At 36.4% G+C, this 24,812-nt stretch overlaps 1 long non-coding RNA gene across 5 annotated transcripts; it reads right to left on the reverse strand.

Moving 5' to 3' along the window:
- Window positions 1-3,945: 3,945 nt before the first annotated feature.
- LOC138174344 (uncharacterized) lies at window positions 3,946-24,794 on the reverse strand. Of its 5 annotated transcripts, XR_011171681.1 has the most exons (7): window positions 24,251-24,794; window positions 23,763-23,827; window positions 19,865-20,031; window positions 15,476-15,589; window positions 14,345-14,477; window positions 9,020-10,539; window positions 3,946-6,488 (listed from the first exon to the last, which is right to left on the reverse strand). It is a non-coding gene; the product is annotated as an uncharacterized lncRNA (long non-coding RNA). The 5 variants fall into 5 exon arrangements; XR_011171684.1 differs by lacking the exon at window positions 19,865-20,031 and having other exon boundaries at window positions 14,345-14,435; XR_011171680.1 differs by lacking the exon at window positions 19,865-20,031 and having other exon boundaries at window positions 24,251-24,787.
- Between the last annotated feature and the right edge of the window lie 18 nt (window positions 24,795-24,812).

Below are 24,812 nucleotides of genomic sequence, written 5' to 3' on the forward strand. Positions count from 1 at the left end.
TACCTGATATACTTGGTATAAAATCCAAATGAAATAGATAGCAAGTTTTGTGAACTTTGATGTATACCATAAATAGCACGCGTCATTCATTATTAAGGTATCCAGAAGAAGGCTAATGAATGTATCATGCCTGGGGAAGGATTAGAGGACCAGTCTCATTACCACTCAGAACATGGCCAAGGGCTCTTAGATTTATAGACAACGTTCATCAGACAACAAGCTACCACAGAGACTCCAAAACCTGCCTTTATCACCTGAATATGCCTAATCCAACAGCTAACTGCAAAAATTCATCTCTCCCCAATAGAACATATATTTTATGACAGCTGGAACTGTTTCACTTTTATCTTTGTATCTTCAGTGCCTAGCCTGGCACATAGTAGGCATTTAATAAATACTGACTTATCAATTGATTGATAGATCAGTTCTGAGTTTAGCCTGGTTAAGAGGAACTAGGAATATTAGTTTCTGTGGCATTTACAATGAATTGAAAAATGAACTTCTGTGCTTGTTATTATAAATAGGTCTTTCCTATGATCCATTCTAAAACACTCAAATTCCTAGTGGTATTATTTACCTTAGGCCCTCATATACCCAAGCACTTAAAAGAAAGGTATAACAGTGAAATGAGAAACCAACAGTGAAAAACAAGGCAAAAGAAGATGGGTCAAGGAAAGATATGTACCTGAAGGGGCCTGAAAGGGCCCATTACATTCTTGCTTCTCTTTCATCTAATTCTGTACTTGTCATATTCATAGTATATGTGATGTCAGGAATGACAGATAGGCAGGATTGAGACAACTACTGGAATCCTTGAAGGAAGTGATGCAGAGGAAGGAGAGCAGAGCCACCAGAATGGCAGACTCAATGAATGAGACAACATAAATCAAGGTAATGTGGAGAGATAGCAAATGGTGCCTCTCAGACTGACAATGGTGAAGGTTATACATACACTGTTAAAATTTATCCTTCCTTTCTGCTAATCATAACAGATAATCAAACTATTTACTTGGAGAATGTGCTTTATAAAGACATTTTAGTAGTTGTTGGCATCTGTTTTGTCAAAACCAAATTTTAGATGTTAGCTTTGTGACCCTGCTCAAGTCACTTAATTCTGTTTATAAGGAAATAGCAAACCATTCCAGTATCTTTGCCAAGTACACACACACACACACACACACACACACATATTCATAAAAAGTTGGACATAACTAAAAAACAACTAAATAGCAATAACAAATTATATATATATGTATATATATACATACACACATACGTTTATATGCATATGCAAACATATACATATATGTTTGTATATACAAAATTCTCATACATAGGTAGACACAAATATGTATTTGCATATATATGATAAATCTTACATGACGGATATATATACTAGTGAAAATATACAAAGATATCTCTATCTATGCATCTATCTCTCCACTTATGACAAAATACCAGTATATATTTGAGCAGAGGCTTTCCTACCACCCCTACCCAAAACTGAAAAAGAGAAATCTAAGCTCTGGTACAAGATTTTTTATCCTTTTGATGTCAGGGATCCCTTTCTCAGTCTAATGGAGCCTAGGACACCTTCTCAGAATAACGTTTCTAAATACATACAATAATATACATAAGATTACAAAGGAAATCACTTCTATTGAAATAAAGATACTGTTTAGGATGCCCCTGAAATGTCTTCCTGGATCGTTTGGAGCTCTACAGAGCTCTGGTAAAGGATTGTTTACTCTGCTCCAGGTTGTGGTCTCAGGGCTGACTTTTGTCCCTGGTTCTCCTTGTCAGAGAGTTTCTGACAGAATCACCCTCACCCAGGCATTCCAAGTGCAGAATATTCTCCAGTCTGAGTATTCCTGGGTCACAAACTATCTGCATTAAGTCAGATCACAAGGACGCTGAATTGTTCTGGGTATTAGCAGCCCAGGGCTTACTCAATCTATCCCAGCCTTGGGAGTTCTCATTCTTATCCTTTTCTTGTTCTATTTTACCCCTGGACAATGAAGAAGCAAAATTCAAATTGACTTATTTTCTAAGCTAGTATTTAAAAATTACCTACTGTGTGTTATTCACTGTGTTAAGAATTTTACAAATATTTGATCTTCACAACAATTCTTCAAAGTACACACTATTATTATTCCCATTCTATACATTAGGAAACTGAGGCTGAGGTTAAGTGGCTTACCCTGAGATACATGGCTAGTAATGTCTGAGGACAAATTTGAACTCAGGTCTTCCTGACTTCTGGCCCAGTTCTCTATACAGTGTACCACCTACCAGGAGGCTTTTCATCCCCAAATTTATAATTATTTCCAAAATTACTTTTTTTTCTCTTTCAAACTTCTTTATTACTATGGAAATTAGGACCAACTGTCCAATCACTGAGGCTCACAACCTTGCTATTATCCTTGTCTCATTTACCCCCATATGTTATCAATTCTACTTTCATAACATATGTCTTGTGCATCTCTTTTTCTCCACTCACATAGTCACTTTCCTAATTCAGACCTTGAGCTCCTTGAAAATAGGAATTATTTCATTTTTTACTTTTATATTGCTAGCCCTGGTACATAGTAGGCATTTAGTAAATGACTGCTGAGTGACCATTTTCATTGGTATATTTATTACAGTAGCCTTCCTAATCAATCTCGCTGCCTTAAGCCCCCTACCCTCCACTCTAATTTATCCTCCATACAGTTTTGGAAGTAATTTTTCTAAAGCCCAGGCATGGCCATGTCATCATTCTATTCTTTTTCTTTTATAATAGAGATATCTATGTGTATATGAAATATATATACACACAATACATATATTCATATACTATGCATATACAATTTTTTCAGCAAATAACATTAAAACATTGTTTTTAACATTTGGCGTTTTTGTAAATAAAATTTCAATGGCTCCCTCTTACCTAAAGGATTCATAATAAATTGTCATTTAAAGCTATTCACAACCTCATCCTTTCCTATCTTTCCAATCTCATTATATATTACTCCCCTCCTTTTCCCTCCACTATCCAAAATTTGACCTTCTCTTCTTTTCCCCACACATAATACTACATCTCCCATATGAATGCCTTTTCATTGGCTAGTCCTCAAGCCTGGAATGCACTCGCTCCTCACCTGTGATGCTTGCAATCTCTGCTTTCCTCCTAGACTCAGCTCAAGAGCTGCTTCCTTCAAGCTCTACCAGCTGCTGCAGTATTTTCTAGTTATTTATCTGCAAGCCATCTTCCTCATTATAATGTAAGCTCCCTGAGGGTAGTTGTTATTTAGATTTTGCCTAGTGCATTACAAAACTTAATAAATGATTGTTGATTAATGGATTAATTCTCAAGTTGCTCCTGCACTGCTTAGCTTCCTACCTCTAACCCCCACCTTCCCACACCCCAGGATGCTCTGCTCTCATTCTCTGTCTCATATTCATTAACTTAGTTTTTAGTTTCCCAGATTGCTCATAGTTCCCCCTTTTCCCTAAATTGCTTTATCCACAGCTTTTCCTCTGCTATCTAGCATTGCACCAGATCATTTCCAAACCCCCAAATGGATATTTACAAGATATCTTCATAGATGCAGGTTATACAAATTATTTCTTTTCTCCAACAGAAGGCTTATATGAATTCTCACATAATAGAATTAACATTTCATTTCATAGTCTCTCCTCTAATTATCCACGGTGAGCAATTTCATATTTTATTGCAGACTACTCCATTTTTTGGTCTTATGAGACTTTATATTTCTGGCTTATCACTATGGTGAGTTGAACTGAGAGTCAGCAAGACCTTTATCCCCATCCTCTTCCTGAGTACTATATGACCCAGCCAAGAAATTAAGTAACAGAGTAGTGAGATTACCTTATCTATAAGAGGAAGGTAATAATGCCTAAAAAGTATATATCATTAACAGCTGTGGTGAATCTCAAAGGAAATGTTGATTATTATCTTTATTACAGTTATTATAATTATTCAATCAAATCTAGTTGGTGGTGAAATGTCTTTTACTGATCAAGGAGGGGCCAAAAAGAGGCAAAATAAAGTCAAATCTAGGTCTTTGGAGCATTAAGATTGGCAAAGAAGTGACCTGCAATCTTTTTTTCCCTTCCATTAGTTCCTTTTCCTATCTCTTTCTTCAAGGAGTTGGAAAGATCATCTGCCTTGTGTCCAGGTAGGCTTTGCTGAGATTTGGGTCGGAATTATTCTCAATCTTTGTCATTCTCTTTCCAGTAATAATGATGTGACTCTAAATTTCATGGTTCTGGTTAAAGAATTCACTTCTCATTATATAGGAATCATTTTGTCTTCAAACTTGGATGTTATGTTTTAGGAAAAAAAAACATTTTTGATGAGCTGAAGGGTGTGCAGAATGAAACTACAATGATAGGAAGGGTCCTAATTTAGCACCAGTTGAAGAGACAGAGGATGTTTAGCCTGGAGAAGAAATATGGAGTGGGAAATACAATATTAGTCTTTACATATTTGAAGGGATTTCTCATGGAAGATATAACAAACTGTCTTTTCTTTAAAAAAAATGATAAATTTTAATGAACCAAAATAAGTTTTCTATTCATTTGTTATCAGGTTTATGTTTCAGAACATTTATTTTCTTTTTCTTTTTCTTTTTTTTTTTTTTAAAGCAATCAGGGTTAAGTAACTTGCTCAAGGTTACATGGCCAGTTATTTCTGGGTGTGGTGCTGAGTATCTGAGCCCGGATTTGATCCAGGTCATCCCGACACTGGAGCCGATGCTCCCACTCGCTGAGCCACCTGGCCGCCCCTAAGCAATTGGGGTTAAGTAACTTGCTCAAGGTTACACGGCCAGGTGTTTCTGGGTGGGTGCTAACTGTCTGAGCCCGGACTTGATCTCCAGGTCCTCTCAACACTGGAGCCGGTGCTCTTACTGGCTGTGCTATCTGGCTGCCCCAGAACTTTTATTTTCTATTAAAATAAAGCGTCTTTAGTGGTTAGGTGTCCTAGTGGATAAAATACTGGATTCCTAAAGAGCAGAGTTCAAAATCAGCCTGAAATATGTACTATGCAACCCTGGGAAAGTTATTTGACTTCTGTCTCAGTTTCTTGAACTGTCATATGGGTATAATAATAGCATCACCCTCCCACAATTTTGCTAATTAAATGATAGGATCTATGTAAGGGACTAATTATGTGCATAGGTGTTTGTTATTATTAATTATTAAAAGGCAGAACTAGGAAAAGGAAGGGGATAAGCATTCATATAGCACCTACCATTTTCTAGGCCCTGTCCTAAATATTTTTTTTATAAATATTCTCTCATTTGATCTTCACAAACATCTGGGGAGATAGGTGCTGTTTTATGCCCATATTACAGTCAAAGAAACTGAGGTAAGCACAGGTTAAGTGACTTTCCGAGAGTCATACAACTAGTAATTGTCTACAGTCAAATTTGAACTCAGATCTTACTGACTTCAGAACCAATACTCTATCCACACTTTTCTATCAGCAGCCTCAGAACTAAAATCAATGCAAGGAATTTACAAAGAGGCAAAATTATGTTTGCTTAAACTCCCTCACACTTAGAGTTACCCAAAAGTGGAATGGGCTGCCTGAGAGGACAACGAGTTCCTCCTGAGTAAAGGTCTGTAAACAAAGGCTGAATTACTCATGCAGTATATTGTAGAGAACAATATAATTGTGATAAAGGATCTATTAGCTGGCCTTCAAGGTCCTTTCTAATACTGAGATTTTCTGAATTGTTTCTGAATAAAAGAGATGCTTGTCTTTGAACTATAACCTCTAACAAAAGTTGAGGATCTAATAAAAAACTTGTCACCTGAAACATGATCCTGTTTACAAATGAATAAATGATTTTTTTAGTTGATTAAAATGAATCATTTAAAATACCATAGCAAGATCCATTTAAAATCTTCCTGAAAAACAGCATATAGAATACTTTAACTTTAGCATCATACTCCATAACTCCAGAATCCTGAATATGACTTAGATAAAATGTATCCTAGCCTTTCCCCCAACATTGCACCAAAAGTGAAGAAGGAAGCTGTTTTCCCCCCCAAGACAGAAGCCAAGTCCAAGGCCTTGAAGGCCAAGACAGCCACAAAAAGAAAAAGATCTGAACAGGCCCCACCGTCCGGGGACCCAAGACACTGAGACTTCGAAGGCAGCCCAAATACCCTCGGAAGAGTGCCCCTTGCAGAAACAAGCTCAATCACTATGCCATCATTAAGTTTCCCTTGACCACCGAGTCTGCTGTGAAGAAGATTGAGGAAAACAACACCCTAGTCTTCATTGTGGAGGTCAAGTTCAACAAGCATCAGATCAAGCAGGCCATAAAGAAGCTGTATGACATCGATGTGGCCAAGGTCAACACACTGATCCGGCCCGATGGAGAGAAGGCCTATGTCTGTCTTGCTCCAGACTATGATGCTTTTGACGTTGCCAACAAAATTGGAATCATCCAACTTGCTTGTCCCCATTCCACCTACAATAAACATAAAGTTTTCCAGAATTTAAGAAAAATATATTCTAGAAAGTGAAAGGAGCATTTATTCTGAAATAGAACTAAACATTCCCACAGCCCATCTATTACTCTTAAAGAGAGAACATAGGAGACCCATTGTGTTCCCCTAGAGAGTTTTATGGTCTGTGAGAACTTTGTAAATGTTAAGTTATTGTTCAAGTATTTGGGCTTCAATAACTCAATACTGCAAGGAATTGTCATTTCTTTTTTTTTTAATTTATTTATTTTCTTTTAGTTTACAGCATTCAGTTCTGCAATCCCTTGAGTTCCACATTTTCTCCCCTTCCCTCTCTTCTTCCTCTCCACCATGGCTGCATGCAATCAAATATAGGTTCTACAAATGTCTTCACATTAAACATTAGTCTAGCTGTAAATAAGGGTTATAAGAAATAGAGTGAACAATGAGAAAGAAGGAACAAAACAAACACAAAAGAGAGAGAACAAGTAGCTTGCTTCAATCTGCATTAAGATTCTGTATTTCTTTCTCTGAATGCGGATATAAATTTCCATCATTAGTCTTTTGGAGTTGTCTTCTAACCTTGCATTGCTGAGAGAAGCCCAGTCTATCAAAGTTAATCGTTACAGAAATGATGTGTCTGTAATCATGTATAAAGCTCTCCTGGTTTGCTCTCCTCACTCAGCATCAGTTTATATAAGTCTCTCCAGGTTATTATGAAGTCTGTCTACTCCTCATTTCTTATAGCACAATAGTATTGCATTACATTCATAGACCACAACTTATTTAGTCATTCCCCAATTGATGGGCATACCCTTGATTTCCAATTCTTTGACACCATGAAAATAGCTGCTATAAATATTTTTTGTACATATGGGTCTTCCTCCCACTTGTATGATCTCTTTGGGATACAGCCCTAGAAGGGATATTGCTGGGTCAAAGGGTATGCACATTTTTATAGCCCTTTGGGCACAGTAAAGAATTTTCCTTTCATCAGGGTGGATATTCTCTGAATGATATAGATTGAAATAATTTTACAACTCGGGTGATGGGCATTGGCAGTTGCTATGGTAGAAAGACAAATTACACCATGACCAATCCAGTGATGAGCATCTCTGAATTTAGACTAATTCTTGGATGACAGATATACCATCCACTTCTAGCCTGTATCTAAAGCCATTCCAGCATGATAGAAGCTTCCAGGGTTCAGGCATTGCTGGTATAGCCTTTGAGAACACACAATTACCATCATACAACAATAGATGCTAAAATAGGCCTTTAGGGCAGAAACTAATAATAATTAGCAAATTACATTTATTTAGTGTTTTAAAGCTAAGTGACAATGTTAATTCATGATCATACATACAATTACTAAATGTCAGAGCCAATATTTGGCCCAAAGTCTCCAGTCTCCAATGCTGCCTCAGCTCTCTACAATGCCAAGTAAATGACTCATTCTCCATAGACTAGCTTTCTGGAGAAGTGTGATTTACCCCTTGAGCACCCTCTTTCATTTACAAGTAGTGTGGGAATGCCTTAAAAAGCATGCTGATACAAATTGATCCTTACCTCACTTATAGGCAGTGCATCTTAGTATACTTAGTATGGGTACCCAATGCCTTGAATGGCTGTTAAAAATCTGTTTTATGCACCTGAATCTTTCCTAACCTTCTCCTACTCAACGATTCAATATTCTTCCTTTGTTCCAGGAATTCTTTCTCATTGGGAATCTACTATTTGTATCTATTGTCAGTGATATTTTGGCTACAGCCACCAATACTAAAATCTAGAATCCATTTTTCCTCTCTCCATTTTTCCTTTGTGGTTTGATCTACTATTGATATGGTCATGTTTTACAGTTTTCCAATGAAAAGACCAGATTTTCATAGACAATGCCAAAAAGTCATATCTGTTCTTTCCTTCCATCTAGACCAGATCTATCAAACACAAGCTAATGGGATAACACTCCTCCTGAGTGGGCCAGAACCAAATTAACATGTAATTAGGAAATATTTAACTAATTAAAAATATAGTAAAACCTACATGGTAGTGAATTGTTTTCTAAGCCAATATCTGGCCACAGGGGCTCCCATCTATAGTTTAATGGTCCTTGTTTTCATGTGACTTTGACATCACTAATTTAGGCCGATGGCCTAATTCAAGTAAATATTGAAGTCTTTGACTCTTCTTCACTAAGCTCTTTTTTTATGCTATATGCAGAGACCCTTTCTTTGTCATCAAAGATACGTGTTTAGTTCTCCCCCAGCCCCTTCATTTTTCCTAGAACAATTTCCTTTCAGGGTGCATAAAGTCTTTGCAAGGTTATTTCGGATAAATTAAGTTAAAAATCTACTACCAAAATTTTCATTCCCTTGGAATAGAAAAGTAAAATATATCTAATTGTCTCAGAAATGGGTCATTTCTTAAGACTATTACACTTGACATTGACACTTTCAACTTGTTTTATAATGAATTAATCTATATTGTTGTATTCAAGAGAAAATAAAAACAAGGTTAGTGATTTCTTTCTACTTACTTAAGAAAGGAAGATTCAGAAAGACTATTTTTTCCCATGGCCAAACCAGAAGTTAGAAGGAGTGCCAGGATTGAAGTCAGATTTCCTGACTCACTGGGCTGTGGATCATTGAGGCCTCCCAGGGTCGAGGGTGGAGGTAGAGAGAATGAATTTGTGTTCTGGAATCAATTTTCCAGATGTTCTACTATGGTTTAAAGGCAAAGCAAAATGACACTGGAGATGAGTTGGCACATAAATTTGTGATGACAATAGGAATCATTGATTAATAGTACCTAAGATTTAGCTGAGAGATTGTAGTATTGAATTGTTGTGATTTCTACTTATATGCACTACAACAGAAGGAGAAAAGACCTCTTCAGGAGGAAACCGAAAACTGAAAACTAGCTGTAAAACTGGAAAACAATAAATACTTTAAATCCAGGAATCAATGACAAGTTCATTGTAAGAGTGAAATGATTTAAGGTCATTTGATCATATAAAAGAATAGTCTAGGCTTAAGCGGTTAAAAGGCTCTAAAATCATTTGGTTCTAATGCCAAATAGTTCTGCCTTGACTAACAAGTCTCCCAGAACCTTTGAGAATTTATCATCTTGAATTATGTTACATTCTGTATGACAGATCAGAGAGGCTTAACAGGTTTTTTTTTCCCCCCACATTGTGTGAGTTCAGATTATATTTCTCCCTGCCCTGGGGCCTGCTTTCCTTTCTGTGCTTAATTATTGTTCCAAATCATGAGAAAAGGATTCTCATCCTTCTTTATCTCAGGCCAAAGAAAATTGCAATTACCAAACTTCCTGACAGCAGCAAAATGTGTTGTGTACCTAATGGGTACAAAGTTCTCTACTCTTTAGACACAATAATAGAAGTCAGGGTTCTACAAGCTCTAACCTCAGAAAGACAAAGAAGATGGGCCTAGCTAGACTCAAAACTCTTCTAGAGTCCCCCTCATGTAAAGTCTAGAAATCTAATAGCATACGCCCCAATATATGTTTTATTCAGTATTCACCAAGGGAGCAAACAATGAAACATTTTATCCTATTTTCAAGTGTACTAATGAGTTTTCCCTGCCTCTCAGAGGATGACAGAGGGATAAGGGGTCTGCCCTCTACCACCATCATCTTAGGCAAACCCCCATTGGTTTATCTCACACACTGTTGGGGGTCAGTAACTAGAGTCCATTTCCATGTTTTTACATGGGAACATTTATTTTAAATATATAGCAAGAACAAACATATATACATTTTTATCCACTGATACCTTATGGACATATGCTCCCATTCATTACCTTAATCTCTTTAACTCACTTCTTACAAAGCACTGGTCCTGTTAAATATATGTCCAGATGTGGCATGACTGCTTTTGTTAGTTTAGGATCTGGAAAGTCAATCCCAAAGATTCTTCTTTGCTCCTTAGGAAACTGATTCTTCCCTGGTCCTGAAATGCAGGATTTAGAAGGCCAGGTCACAGTACCACCATCCAGATGACCTTTAGAACTCAGTAGAATGTCAGGGTTCCTTCACCTACAAAGTTAAACAACAACAAAAAACTTTCTCAGATCAAATAGTCTCAATGGGGAGAAAGATTGAACGTTTCTCCTCTGAAATAATCGTTCCTCTTCAATGTTGTAAACAAATTCCTTTTGAGCATACTCAAGAATCTGCATTGTCCAAAATTTCCAGATTCAATATTATTATCTTGGTCTTTGTGTTAGAGAGAGAATGGATAGAAAAAGATCTGACAAAAATTATTTTCCTGCTGTTATACTTAGATGTTTGGCAAATCATTTTGAAAGCGAATGAAATAATGGGTTATTTTTTTGTTTGTGGTTTGGTTTTGCTTTTGTTCTTTTTTTGAAATTCAACGAAAGTATTAGAATACAAGTTCATCATTTATAGACTAAGAGCGTCTTTGGGATGATTCCTGTCAATAGAAAGAATGGCAAGCATAATATCTACTTTTGATTCTCATATGGTTTTCATTTCTGATACCATGTATGTACATTTTGAAAGCTTTTCACTGCATGGAGTTTGAAAGTGATGAGTTTGGTATGGTGAGATTTATTAGGAATAATTTTGTGGGTCACTTTTTTATGAATGGGTAATTCTTAGCCATAATTTTATCTATTAAAATACTCTGGGTTATTTATAGAATTCTCAAGGATATTTTGAGTTTAATTTGGAACATGGGAATCTTTTTTTATTTTGTGAAGAATAAGTGAGATTCTGGTACATAATTTGGATCAAGCAAGCATCTTTTCTATATACTTAGTAACTGTCATCAATTTTTACAACCTGCAATGAGATGCTACACAATTTCTATCATTTCCTTGCCAAGTCTGAAGCAATCAATAGGTCTGGGCTCCATAAAAATAAGTTTTATGTAATTTGTAATGACCTGGATCATGAGTGCATAGGCCCCTAATTGTAGAGCTGGAAGGGGTCTAATAGGCTATTGAGTCTGACCCATTCATTTTGCAGTTGAGGAAACTAACACAGCAAAGACAAGTGACTGGCCCATGTTCTCATGAAGCCCTTGGTTTCTATAAACAGTTCTGACAGTCATTTCTTTGTCACATCTTTGTCAATATATTGTTGATTGAAAACATATATAAGTTACCTATGAAAGGCATTCATTGAATTCTTTGCTCTTAGCCTTTTCACATCCTCCATGGTGTTGATAGACTAATATCACTTACATTCAATAAATCCACGTGTCTCTACCATTGTTTTTCATTATTTATTTTTAAAGAGTTTTTTGAGAAAGCTTTTCTATAATTTTTTTTATCTGTTTGCCTTTTAGAAAGAAGGAAGAAAGGAAGGAAGGAAGGGAGGAAGTGAGGAAAGAAGGAAGGATAGAAGAAAGGATGGTGGAAGAAAGGAAGGATAGAAGGAAGGAAAGAAGACATAAAGAAAGGAAGGTAGGAAGAAAATAAACATTTATTAATCACCTACTATATACCAGGAATTATGCTAAGCACTTTGCAAAGTTTATCTCATTTGACCCTCACAACAACCTTGGGAAGTATGTACCATTATTATCCCCATTTTACAGTTGAGGAAACAGATGAAGTAACATACCCAGTGCCATGTAGCTAGTAAGTGTCTATGGTCAGATTTTAAACTCAAAGTTTTCCTGAATTCCTTTAAACAAGGAAATAGTAATCCTTCAATAGCTTTCCATTATTGTCATCATTATCTATAGAAGTAATAGCAGAGCAGCAGAAGCAGCAGTCAGAGCAAGATCAATAGCAATGGCATTCCTTCAAAGTACAAGATGCATATTCTTTTTCTTCTGAAGTTTGAAAATTTTGGAAATGCATGTAACTTTCTCCATAATTAGAACAACCAGTGCTATAAACTCCAATGAAAAGAATTCTCTTTTGTGACTTATCTCTCTGTTAAGAATCCTGGCAATCAATACCTTGTAGCTAAACATACTAATGCTTCCAACCCATAATGAGCAGTAGTCCTAGTGGCTTGTAGTTGGTGAAATAGCAGACAGTAGGAATTAGAATGTCTGTGTTGTAGAGGAAGTGAAATCCCCAGAGTTGGCTAAAAAAAAACTCACTTTGGAATGACAACAAATTCTACTGTCAGAAAGCTGTTAATAAAAAAGCTAGAGCTCTTATCAAGTTGTCCTCTATGAAAAATGACTAGTTAAACATCTAGTTTACCACTAGATGTTTATTAATACCAACTTCTGTGTAAGTCAGAAAGGTGTAGGAGAGAGAACCCTAGACTGAGAAGAACGATATGTGGGTTCCAGTCCTAACTTGTCTATTAACTAATTATGTTACTTTGGGAGAGTCACTTCAATTCTCTTGACTCACAGAATAATAGATTTTAAAAATTGGAAAGACTCTCCATGTCCATCTAGTCCAACCCATATATGAAAAGAATACTCCATGTTTTCATCTGTAAAATATTGTGGTTGAACTATGTGATCCCTAATGTCCTTTCCAGTTCTGGAGTTCCATGATTCCCCATGAGGAAAAACAAACACTGTAAAGTTAGCTCATTATTTGAATCATCTGGACACCTAGAAATAGTAACAAAACACCTGTCATAAGGAAAGCATCTTTTTTCCAGTCAAGCTTGTAATATTTTCCATAGATATAGAACAAGGATTCCAGCCATATCATCTTACTTTCTTGAGAATAGGAATTGAAAAATAAGGCTCTTCTCTATTAACTTTGTACTGGTCCTTAATCAAGTATTGTTCTTTTCATTGATAAATCCTCCATCCATATCATAATCATAATTTTGTATTTGCCATGAGGATAGGAATATGTTCCTCTTCTCCAGGTGTGTGCATGTGTGTGACTTCATACAACTTAAACATATTTTAAGACAATTTCCATGGTAAGAATATTATTGAGTCATGATGGAACTTAAGAGGGCAAAAGGAGTGGGTGTGTTTATATCTCTAGTCTAGAAGTCTCACTGTGAGTTGCAGGCCATGTCAACGGCACACTTATTCAATTCTAAGAGAGAGAAAGAGGGGAAGCAATTGGCTTGTCTTAAGTCAGCTAGCAGTAAAGAATGAGAAACTTTTGTTGAAGTCAAAGTGGAAAAAAGTTTGATGGTCCCCTAAATAACCCTTTTATGTGCCAGATAAGTGAGACTATGAGGCCTACTTATATTAAAAATGTATAGAGTAACCCAAAGGCAGGCAGAGCAGAAGGTCTTACTGCGAACTTTGGTATTTCTCTGAAATAGAATCTGTGACATAGAAAAAAGTCTTAAAGGCATAATTTTTGAGTAATAAGTCATTCTATTAATCATGCTAACAAATAATTAATAAAAAAATCCCTCATGGAATCCATTCAGTGTTTATAGGCCTTTAGAAGAAGAAAAAAAGTTTCCTGGGGATACTAATCAACTCTTATTGGTTAACAATAAGGAGAAGAGGGGCAGCTAGATGGTGCAGAGGGTAGAGCATCAGTCCTGGAGTCAGGAAGATCTGAGTTAAAATCTGGACTCAGACACTTGACACACTTACTAGCTGTGTGACCTTGGGCAAGTCACTTAAGCCAAATAGCCTTGCCTTCCCCCCTACAAAAACAAAAAAGAAGAATGAATATTATATCAAGATGTGGGCTTTTTCTAATGATGGACTGAAGGACTGTGATCACTCAGTTAGGGACAAAGAGACTAATTTTTATCCAGACTACCCCTGTCTAGGACAATCTAGACAAAAGGGGGTCTACCTCTACTCAGACCTGACTCAGTGGAACACAATAGGCCAGAATTCACCTTACAGTAATTTCTTTGTAAGATTCTCTGGTTGGTTGAGGTCTCCCATCCAAGATAAAAAAGCACATACCTCAGGGATTTGGACAATCTTATCCATCAATAAGATCCTTTAGAGACTGAATGACAGGTTTCTGAAAAAATCCTGGTCCCAATTCTATAATCTATTATTAATATGGGAGATTTTACTCAAGTAGTAGCAGCAACTTCAGTCAGGGGCAATTTTGAAGTCATAGAGACAAAAGAAAAAATGTAAGCAATTAACAACCACATAATAGAATGTTTCTGATCACTAACAATAAAATAAATGAAAATTTAACCCATCTGGGGTCTCACCTCATAGCCAGCAAATTGGCAAAGACAATCAAGGATAGAAATAGTCAATGTTGGAAAGGGTGTGGGAAAACAGGTTCACTGGTACGGATATTGTTGATGGTGCTATGAATCAGGATAACCATTTTGGAAAACAATTTGGAATTATGCAAATAAAGTAACTGCTCTGTTCTTGCCTTGTGACTCAGAGATCTCACTCCTAGATTTATGCTCCCAAGAGGTCATTGGTAAGAAGGAAGTCCCCATATACACCAAAATATTTAAAGTAGTACTTTTTGTGATGGCAAAAAATTGGAAACAAAGTAGATGTCTATTGATTGGGGAACAGCTAAACAAACTGGTACATGAATGAAATAAAATATGACTGTGCTATAAAAAATTACAACTGTGATACATATAGGCAAGTATGGAAAGGTTTATTTGAACCAATACAGAAAGAAATAAGCATACCAACAAAAACTCTACATAACTATAACAATGTAGATGGAGAGAATAAAAATAACGAACCAAGAAAAAGTGAATGTTGCAAAATTATGAAGAACGACTTGAAAGAGTAGAAATGAGAAGATACTTCCCCCCTTCACTCTTTTGCAAGGAGAGGTCAAAGGGTATGAAATATTGCTTATATTTTCAGAGTCTTTTGTAATGCATTGATCAAATTTGATGATTTTTTCTTTTCTTCTTACATACATATACACATATATGTGTATGTGTACATATATTATATATATATATATACATATTCTTTGTAATATGATATATATCTCTTGGAAGGAAAAGGGGGTGGTAAGAGAAATTCAAGTGATGTAAAAAATATAGGGGCGGCCAGGTAGCACAGCGAGTAATATGGAACATGGGAAACATCTCTTACCTTAGGAGATCTGAGTACACCTTTTATGGGAAATGCATGGCATCTTTCATGGAAATTCTGGATCATATCATTAAAGTGCAAGCAATTTCTGAAGTCATCTAGATTAGTCCAATCCTTTTATAGATGAGGAAAATGAGAGATTAATTGATTTGCTAATGGACATACAGGTAATAAATAAAAGAGCCAGGACTGGCTTGGAGGTATTTTTACTCCAAATTCTTTGTTCTAATTTATAACCCTTCCTCAACTCTAGCTCATCTTTTCTTTCCCTTTCTACTCTGTGTCAGGTTTCTCCTCATCTCATTCTGCCTAATTTTCACCACTTCAAAATGACAGTTCCCTCCTTCCCTACTGATTTTGACAACTACCATAGTCCTGTCAGTTATCTGCACTTCGTGATTGATTAAATGAATACATACTGACTGCAACACATTCATAGGAAAGTGTTACCACAGGGAGCATTTGCATTTTAAGTCTTTTATCGAGTATTGTGTAAGGTTTAAGGTATTTCAAGCATAGTCAAGTAGAGAGGGAGTGAATTTATTTTTAAGCAGAGAGGAGGATATTGAATCTTCTGAAAACACAATACAATAAGACAACCTGTCTGGCTCTGATTTAGTCCACTTAGGATAACTTTCAGGGGGCTGGGGAGGGGGTGGATATCAAAAATGATAGGTTATCATTTCTTCTGTTATAAACACAATTCCACTAATGGATTCTATTTCTAGACAGAAATTTTCAGGACTCTGAACAAATGACCAATCGGACAATATGGCCACCAAGATAGCATAGAATGAAGCAGAAACAACAGGGAGAGTGGGAAATGTGAGCCCACTTAATAAGTACTTGCTAAAAATATGTACTTTCAGGGAAAATCCTGTTTTCAAACAAAGGCTATTTAAAAAATGATCATCTTAATGACAAAGATGTGCAAATCTTTCTGTGAAAAGGATGGACTTACGGCTCTGCCCAGGAGAGGTACAAGTGATATGAGGTGATGTGATATGGGGCAGGGGGATCAGAAAGGGGAGAAAGAAAATGAGAGATGATTTGAAAGGGAATCAAAATCACAGAAGATGAGGCCAGATCTTTAGTCTGTCTACCCCAAAAGAAAACTCGAGAAAAAAATGTTAATTCTACATAGGTTTTGTCTTTGTTCTTTTCACTTATAGTATGATCAGGTTATGAGGTGTGAGCAGTTTCTCCCACTTTTGCTGATTCCTCTAGAATGCTTCTAAACTTTGTTTTGTTTTTTTCTGGAAGAAAACACTTCCACCTTTATCAGAAGGTTTAATCAAGCTCTGATGGCAAGTGGGGTCCCACCCCCTTTTCAAGAACAAGGAGTTAGGGCAAAAAAAAGGAAACAAAACAACAACAAAAATAAGGCAGTTTCAAATTGAGGTCTTGCACCCATTTGCACCATGAAGTCACCATTTTCAATCCAGTTCTTCATTCCAGTCCTCTTTTCTATCTGCCGTTCTCATGGAGCTGGGAGACATATGGAAATATGTCTATCATCCAAATAACTAGAAGGTAACAATGAGCCAACTGATACTTTCATTTGTATAAAACCTAGAGCCTTGCCCAGAATAATAGGCAGTTGAGTTCACTGGCATGGGACAGTGGATAGAGTAAGCTATAGGACTGGATTTATAGTTAGGAAAGTCTGAATTCAAAAGGACCTTAGAACTTTATTATCCATGTGAGCCTGGGCAACTCACTTTACCTCCTTCAACCTTTGATTCCTCAAGTATAAAATGGGAATACTAGTGTCTACCTCACAGGGCTTGTAGGAAGATCAAATGAAATATGTCCAGTGCTTTACAGATCTTAAAACACTAGATAAATGAGAAGTGGAGAAGAAATAATAATGATGAAGATGATGATTATGACGACAATGATGGCAATGAAAGATAATACATATATTCCCTAAAGATTTCCCAAGTGCTTTATATAGGTTTATGTACTTCTCTGAGAACTGCAGAACATCCATCCTTTCATCCGTCTCCCCTAAATCAACCATTACAAATGTTTTCCCTTTGGTTCCATTTGTCACATGGGCTGAAATGATGGGCTCATGATGTTGAATGATCTCTGAGATCATATCATTCAACCCCAACTCCAAACCCCTTTTCCTACAGCCATCTGAGACTCAGAAAAGGTCAGTGACTTCCCCAAGGTCACAGTTTAGTGTATATATTGGACAGAACATCAAATCTGGAGTAGGAGGACCCAGATTTGAATGTTTGATTCTTCAATCTCCTGGCTGTGTGATCCTTGTAAGGTGCTCACTACCCTTTTGGGGGCTCATTCTGCTGTTATTGTTCCGTCATTTAAGTCATGTCTGACTCTTCAGGACTCCATTTGGGATTTTCTTGACAGAGATGCTCAAGTGGTTTGCCAGTTTTTTTTCTCCAGTTCATTTTACAGATGAAAAAACTGAAGGAGGGTTAAGTGACTTACCCAGAGTCACATAACTAGTAAGTGTCTAAGGCCAGGTTTGAACTCAGGAAAGTGAGCCTTCCTGACTCCAGGTCCAGCATTCTATCCATTGTACTATCTCAGCTGCCCCATGAGCCTTACTTTCCTCATCTATAAAATGTATCTACTTCTCTGTGTTTCTATAAGGATCAAATGAGATATTCTATGTTAGGTACTTTAAAAATCTTAAAGTACTTTATAAATGCTAGGTAGTAATGGTGGTAAGTAGTAGTATTAGAAGTAATAGTAATACTAGTGGTATTAGTTGCAATAGTAGTAATAGTAATACTAGCTGTGGTGGTAATAATACTAACAGTAATACTAGTTGTAATAGTCATTGTAGCATTGAGCTGTAGAAGTCCCTGGAAACAACATAATCCATAGCTTGCCTGGCTCTAACAAATGTTTACTCAGAGGGATTCATTCATCACCTCTAATTTTCCCACCTGACCCTACGTAGGGTTCCATTTTCTATTTCTCTAACTTTACCCTAACCCCTCTTTACCTCTCTGCTTGAGTACTCCCACATACACTTTTTCATGTACTTTTGATGCTATTTCGGTTTACCCTTAATGGTTTTTCATACAAGAATTCCACTTACCCTATATTCTCATATTCGAGTGTATATTTTCTCTGCTTTGGCTAACTACAACTGATTGTAGAGTTCCTGACAAAGAAATATGCCATTGGAATGCACCATGAATCATCTTCTGAAAGCAGTATTACAGTAATGATAGTATTTGAAAGGAGCAATCGCAATTTAAGGTAGTTTGGTACAATGTGTCACATAAAATCCAGCATTTCCCAAATGGAAAATCTAAGACCTCTAGAATCAAGGTGCTTTGAACATTTTCATCATGCTAAATTAGGTGCATACCATGTTATATGATCACCATAATCCAACATTTGTATCATATGATGATCAAGGAGAAAATTCAAGGCACATTTACAAAAGATCTTGAATAGCCACTTTAAGCCTTAGGATAACATCAGAACTGCCATTCAGAAAACCAGACCAGTCTTTAAAATACTGACAGCAAAGTGCTCTGGATATTGTCAGATCCTCAGAAAGGATATTTCCCTGCATACTTGAGACTTCTTCTGGGGACTGGAGCTCAAACATGGCAATGTTCAAAAGGAATCTCTATCTCCGTGAGGCTTAATGTGATTTTAAGGAGAGCTTCTCCATTAAGAGTAGTAAACACCATACTTTCATTGAAGGACACATTCAGAAATCAAAATCCCATCCACTAAAGACCAAGGTCCAAAAATTGTGTGTCTCCATATAATGAAGCCTATGTTTTAAATATATTAATGGATGTATGCATATACGTATCTATCTCTCTATAACTATATGTTATTTCCCTTGAAATTCTATACATTTTATTTTATGCATTTAGTACATCACTAAGAAGGAGGCCCATGGGCTTCACTAGACTGCCAAAGGCATCCATTATGTGGGGGAAAGAATGTTGAGAAAGCCCAGATTAGTAAAAAAAACAAAAACCTGGGTACTAGACACTGTAACCTTTTTTGTCACTTTGGATTTAGACAGAGATGAAAATAAAATCCCAAAGAAGAAGCCTTTTCACATCTTCTCATTCTATTCCAAGGAATGGCTGTGTTATTTTGTGTGGAGACCTCAATTTTTCTCTATGATACTCTGGCTGCTGGAACACAGAGGATGGATAACTAAACCAAATGCTTGTCAACACACTGAAGAGAGAGGCTTTTGGAGAACAAAGTCAAAAATTCTTTCTAAAACATACAGTTAGCTTAACTGAAGGGACCTGAAACACTTTTGCAAAATGAGGTTGAAGGAGAAACTGAAAGATAAATGAGTGTTTCAAATGACTTGTGGACAGGACTCCCATGATAAATATTTGAAGTATTCAGGCCTCCAGGCACCTGTTCAAGTTTATGCTTATTCTCCCTCCGGGCAGCTGCTTAGCTCGCCACTGCCTCAGGCTTGTCCTGAATGGAGTCCAGAATGAATATCTGATGAGTAAGTTCAGCTGGTGGTAAATGACAGGTGTTCATTTGTGAATGCCTTGAACAGGCTTGCCTGGATAATTCTAAAAAAGGAAATAGAAGGAATAAAACCAATAGAAACTTGTCCCCTAAGTGTAGCTTTAGAATACAATCATAAGCTCTTGCAACTTTAGGGCTGAAAACAAACCTTAGAAATTAACAAGTCCAACCCTCTCATTGGACAGATGTGAAACAGATGCTTTAGTAAATTATATTAAATAATAACTTGCTTAAGGTAACTCAGCATTTTCACATTGGAGTCCACTCTGGATCCCAGGTCACTTGCTTTCCATTTCAGTGCTCTTATCATTATAGAATACTACCTGTTTTAAAAATAGTCATGTTTAAGAAAGATTTAATAAATTAGACCAGCTAAAGATTAATAATATCGTGTGAGCATCTGAACAATACTTTACATTCTATTAAGGACCAAGAACCAGGAAGGGAAAGAAAAGGAGGTCATATGAGATTTTTTTTTGCATTGCATTGCCTAAAGAAGGGGATTTGGAGTCACAGAACATGAGTTTAAATTTTATCTATGATCCCCTAGTACCTGTGTCACCATGGGAAAGTCATTTTATCCCTCTTGGCTTCTATTTTATGTATGTATGTATGTATGTATGTATGTATGTATCTATCTATCTATCTATCTATCTTTCTAGATACCTATGTATCTATTTATTATCTATCAATCTATTCATCTATCCAAAGGTCAGACATGGCTTGAAAAGACATTATAATAACTATGTACTTTTAAAAGTGTTTAAATCATGGGTTTTGTCTTTAAATTAGTTGCTTCCTACCTAATACTATGTTAAACTAGGCTTTGTGAGAAAGAACAAAATATTAAGCAAAAATAGCTCATACAGATTTTTTTTACTATGTATGTAATATTCTTTCCTGGTATTTCCCCACCTCCCTGCTATGAGGAAGGAGGCTTCTTTATTTTTCCCTGAGTCTTCACTAACATTTCCATGACTCAAAGTTCAAATACTTTTCTGTGATCTTTTCATTTACATTGTCATAAGAATTTTGAATATGATTGTCTTATTTCTGTTTATGTCTCTTTATGTAATGTTTCTATGGCTTAGGGCATTTTTAATATTCATTTCTTGCTGTACAAAAATATTCCTTTATATTCATATACAATTTTCTCACCCATTTCCCAAATGATGGACACTTAATTGGCTTCGAATTCTTTGATTCCACCAAGAATGCTGTTATAATTTTGGTATACATTGGACCTTTGTTTCAATCTTTCCTTCCTTGTAGTATATGCCTAGTGGTGAGGTTACTGGTTAAAGGACTTTTTTTTCTTAAATAATTACCAATTAAAATTCTGGAAACCTGAAACATTGCATACTACCAAGAATGTATCATTATGTCATCCACCATCCCTCCAACATTGACTGTTCTTAATTCTTTTTCATCTTGGTACTTAAAATCAGATAAAATTTCAGAGTTGTTATAAGTTGAGTTTTTTAAAATTATTTTTCACATGTTTTCATACAGATGTTTAGAGTTTTCAGATCTTCTGTAAACATTTTGTTCAGACCCTTTAGTCAGTTATCTATTGGAAGATGACTTTGTCGTCGCCACATTATTTGTATTCACACTGCATATTTCCATTGGGCTAAAACCAAATACTATATCTTTTATAATTATAAATTTGAATACATGCAACCACGGTATATGATTCATTATTTGTACTAATCGAGACTTTGCTGTGTTATATATTTGTGTCAATTCCCTATATATTTTGGATATCAAACATTTATTTGTAGCACTAATGTGACTATTTCTCCCCACTCTACCATTATTCTTTTAATCCCATCTTAATTGTTTTTATTTATGCAAAAGCATATTTAAAATTTATGTAGTGGAAATGATCTATTTATCTTTTAACAGTTTCCTCTACCCATGTTTGGTCACGAATTGTTTAATGAATGTCTACTTATTAACTAATTAGTATGCATCCTTGTGCCTTTGTGACCAGTCAGCAGAAATACCACAGGAGGTATCATTTATACATCTGTGCTCACTAATTCTAGATATATGAGATAGTTTATCTGGGGGCAGCATAGCTCTCATTCTAACCCATTATGACCATTTTCAAGTCTATTTGGCTTTTGCTATCATCCACAATGAAAACATATCACAGGATTTCAGAATTGGAAGTAACCCTAAAGCAAGTTTGTCCAACAAAGATCTGAGCAAAAATCACTCCATCTCGTACCGAAAAGGAACCATCATCCAGACACTGTGAGAAAACCTCTAGTGACAAGGAATTCTTTATATTCTAAGAAACCCCATTCTCCTTACGGAAAGTTTTCATTGTCAGGGGATCTTTGTTTCTCTCAGTCCTAAGTGCCTAAGTCTGCCCTCTGAGGCCAAGAACATGTCTGATTCCATTCTCATAGCAATGCATCAAATTTTTGAAGGTATCAGCAATGCCTCTCCACCTCCAAATATTCACCAAGCTAACCATCCTTAGTTCCTTCAACCATATTGCATAAACCAGAGGCCCCCACAATCCAGGCTGCCATCCTCTGAACACTCACAAGCGTTTGGAATTCCTTCTTAAATTTTAGTGCCCAGAACCATAATAAAACGTGAAAGAATTTAAAAAATATATATTCCAGATGTAGTGTGAGCAGGGCAAAACACTTTGGGATAATTACCTGGCTCTAGGATACTACCAATCAATCAATCAATAAACATTTATTCAGTGCCTACTATGTGCCAATCACTGTGCTAAGCAAGGGTGTCTGTTAGTGTGGTCTAAGACTTCATTTGTTTTGGGTTTACTCTTATTGAGACAGCACATGTGGGGTTTGTTTCTGCATCCCACTATAAATCAGCTATATGAAAGATGAGATAGTCTTATCAGATGACAGACTAAACTTCAGCTGAGGGTCTTCCTTTGTTTACTTGCTTCAATTTGTTTAAAGATTTATACCCAGAGATGGCAGTTGATTTTATAAAATGAAAATATTTAGTTCAAGAGCTAAGGTTGACACTTCTCAGACAGGTGAGAACAGAATTAATTCCTCATCTTATCCCTATCACCACTACAAATAGAAAGTGTATCCAAGAAGCTCTAATATCTCTGGACATTAAATTACATGCATGTCAATCTTTATAACTGATTATAACTCACTTCAAGATAACACAAGAATTTCTCCCCAACTCAATAATTGGTTCAGTACATTCTTTGTGACTGCCAAGTGGAAGGACAAAAGGAGTGACTATCTTAGAAATAACATGCACAGCAGAGCAAAACCTGCTTATGCACGTTGAGCCAAGCAACTACTTTAATTTCTCCTTTAGACAGATTTGAGAGGAAGATGACACAATAACATGTTAGGAAAATCTCTCTCCTGGGGTTGCCCAGGATAAATAAAATGCACATAGATTTAGATCTTGCCTATGGACTAGGAACATCTGTCTACATATACATATTCATTTGTATGCAGAGCCATAATTATGGATCTTTTCACCTGGGTCAAGCATATTGGGTGGGAGGGGGGAGGAAGTTAGGGGGTCCAAGGTTGACTCTTAGGTTGGAGAGCAGAGTATGAATGAAAAGCATTGCTTTAGCACCTAATATTTGTTGGGTTTTGTGCTAAGTGGTATAAGCAACAGAGCTCCTATTCTCAAGGAATCTACATTCTATTAGGGGAAGTCAACACATAAAGATAACAAAGAGGGTAATAGCCTGTTTTGGAAGTGTGTAGAGACATGGATTTTCTGAAAAGTAAGACAAAAGGCTCACTTGTCATAGTCCAGGGTCCAAGGGGCAGAATCCAAGTTCCAGTGGATAGAGGATGATAAGGATGGCTGGAATGAAAAAGCAACATTTGGAATTAACAAAAAAGTCCCTTTTCAGAGAGGCACCATGGGAATGATGGGGAAGGAAGGAACCATAATGGCATCACAAGACAGTGCTAACTAGTAAAGGAACCCCAGTTGAGGTATAGGAACAATAGTCATTAGGTATAGCATCAATGGGCATAGTGATGGCTGTAGGAAAAGTTCCTCTCCAGGGGGAAACTAATGCCACTAAAGGAAGCATGGCCCTACCCCACCCTAACCACTGTCCATATGCTAATTGTGATTCTCTGTATATGTTATTGGATTAGCATGGCACAGAAATCTCATTAAAGGCAAACAACTTTAACCATAAGTTTTTCAATGTGTCTTCAATCATTTTTCATCTTTCTAAATTTGATGTGAGATCCCAGACTCAACATTCGTGCTTACTATTTTTCATATTTAGTATATTTTCTCCTTCCAAAAGGTCTTTTATTTCCATTGCTCCCTGAAGAGAAATGTTTGTATTAAGCAATTTGGGTTTTCTCTTCATTTCATTCTCCTCTTGGCAATTTTCTCCAAATCAGAGTTGTCTCTAATTTTAATTTTTGTACTACTCTAGTTTATGGTCTTTTCCTTAATTGCTTCTGCTAACTCAGCCTTTTTTTTTTTGCTTTTTTACTTTTCTTCATGCTCTCTCCTTCCTGCTTCTCTTTACTTATTCATTGCCTAGGCAAGCCTTATGAGTCAGTGGGATAGTTAACCTATCTGAAAAGATTAGAACAGACTCCAGGCAAAACTCATGCCTTTAAATTTCAATCCTACCATCTGTCACTTCACTTATCAGAATTTTTTCTTTGTGTGTGTGTGTGTGTGTGTGTGTGTGTGTGTGTGTGTGTGTGTTTAAGGCTTTTCCAACTTTAGAGGACTCATTTTTTAAAAATGCAAACACCTCCTTAAGGTTTCAGGTCCAAGAAACCAACATTCTTATTTATGAATGACATAGTCTCAT

This window comes from Petaurus breviceps, unplaced genomic scaffold (genome assembly GCF_028583685.1).
Source record: "Petaurus breviceps papuanus isolate PSGF00001 unplaced genomic scaffold, PetGlider_PUasm1.0 688, whole genome shotgun sequence".
Classification (NCBI taxonomy): Eukaryota; Metazoa; Chordata; class Mammalia; order Diprotodontia; family Petauridae; genus Petaurus; species Petaurus breviceps.